Source organism: Bison bison, unplaced genomic scaffold, assembly GCF_000754665.1.
Source record: "Bison bison bison isolate TAMUID 2011002044 unplaced genomic scaffold, Bison_UMD1.0 scf7180017864063, whole genome shotgun sequence".
In the NCBI taxonomy this organism is placed as follows: domain Eukaryota; kingdom Metazoa; phylum Chordata; class Mammalia; order Artiodactyla; family Bovidae; genus Bison; species Bison bison.
The window spans coordinates 13,028,843-13,030,909 of NW_011494635.1; positions in this window are offsets into that span (position 1 = coordinate 13,028,843).

Genomic DNA, 2,067 nt, shown 5'->3' on the forward strand with positions numbered 1-2,067 from the left:
GTTGTTGAAAGGAGGGGACAATTAAAAGTCCCAAAAGAAAGAAAAGAAAAGAAATAATACAGTTAGTTGTTAGTCTGTATGTCTGAAAGAGTCCATACCAGGGATGATTTTGAGAAGTTGACTAGAAAAATATAAAAGAGGAAGGCCTTAACCTGGTCTTGAAGGGAGGGTAGTTTTGCCTATGAGAGGAGGGAAGGTAGTATAAGGAGGGGATCATAAATTCAGATGTCTGCATAGACCCAGAGGTAAAATAAATGTCAGAAAATAAGGACTGGTGAGGACTATGGTAAATTGGGGTGTCAGCCTTTGGTGCCAGGCTAGAATTGAATCCATGTTGTTCAATCAATAAGAGGAAGCAGAGAAGGAGGAAGAAACTTTTTTTTCAAGAGTTTAGTTTTTTTTAATTAATTAATGTCTGGCTGCATTGGGTATTCCCTGCTGTGTGTAGGCTTTTAGTTGCCTTGAGCAGGGGCTACTAGTGGTGCAAGGGTTTCTCACTGCAGTGGCTTCTGTTGTTGCGGAGCAGCAGGGACTCTAGGTGTGGGGGCTTCAGAAGTTGCAACACCCAAGCTCAGTAGTTGTGGCCCAGGCTCAGGTGCCTTGAGGCATGTGGAATCTTCCCAGACCAGGAATCGAACTGTGTCCCCTGCATTGGCAGGTGGGTTCTTAACCACTGGACTACCAGGGAAGTCTGAAGTAGAATTTTTTTAAAACCCATATGGACTAAACAAAATACATCTATAGCTTACTCTGGGCACATCGTCTGCCACCTTGAATAGACACAGGACTGCAACTGAGGAGGGGACAAGTGGGGCACGTGGACTGGTGGGGTTGGGTAAAGAGAAAGCATCTGGCAAGAGTGAATGGGCTGAGATCAGTGGAAATCTCCCGATGATCGGTCATCTCAAACACCAGAGTGTTCACGTTTCACCCAAAATGATGCTAAGAAGTTTGAGGTTTTTCTGGACACTCCCGGAGCACAGAGCGGTTTGGAGCAGGGTAGGATTCACTGTAAACGATAGCTCAGGAAGACCTGTCAACAGTGTGTTAACCAGAGACCAGAAGATTAGGGGTCACAGGGATCCCTCAGAGAGTAGGAGCCTTGGAGGCTCCCCAGAGGCAGTGACCGCGGTCTTTCTGAAAAGCTGGCCTTCAGCCGCCCATACCATCTCTCCTAGTTATGTTGTTAGAAGGGTTCAATCCCCTCGGGTACTTTAGGGACCCTGTTCCAGCCACCGAAATGGGGAGGGGGGTGTTGTTTGTTCAAGGACCTGTAGGTGGAGCAGTGGCTAGAACCCTTAAAGATCCGAGGGCTACGTTTTTGCTCCGAAGGCTCTGTGCAGGTGCGCACCCTGGGACGCAGAGCTAGGCGGATCCTTCTGACATTGCGACTGCCTCCATAGAGACAGCAGAGGCTGTGGTCCCCGGAGGCGCCTGCAGAGGTTCTCCCAACCTCCACCCCGTGGGGCCTTCTTTGTTCTGATGCATTTCAGGGCCAGCCAGGCGCCCAGGATGTCTCTCAGATCCTCAAGGGGGCATTTCCTCCGAGGCAGGGAGATGAAACGGAAGAGGAAGATGCCGAAACCAGAGATCGCAGAGCCAGAATGGAGGGTTCTTCCGCTCCAGGACAGGACCTAGCGATACCCGTATCAACGGCCAGGCGGACTAGGAAGCCTAGGGGAAAAGGCAACCTTCAGGTGCCCCACCTAGCTCTGAGCCCCACCTTACGGCCGCTCCAGGGGGCAGAACCCGAGGGACGCCCCTTCCAAATTGGGCGGAGATATGGAAAGTGCAAACCCCAGCGCTGAGAGTGGACGCGCGTTGAGCCCATTCAAAGTTGCTTCTTCCTTCTCTGGCTTCTGAGCGATTCCGGTTTATTGGCTACAGCGAGCTCGAGGGCTAACTTCATCGCGAGAACTTCTCAGGCCCTGGGGCGGGGACTCTTACAGCGCAGCCGCAGGGCCTCCTGACGCAGAGGCGCATCGCCCGTTGGCGGTTCTCTGGCGCCCGCTTATTGGTCCGAAGCACCCTCGCCCCACCCCCACCCCCGTCGACCAATGGGCGGGG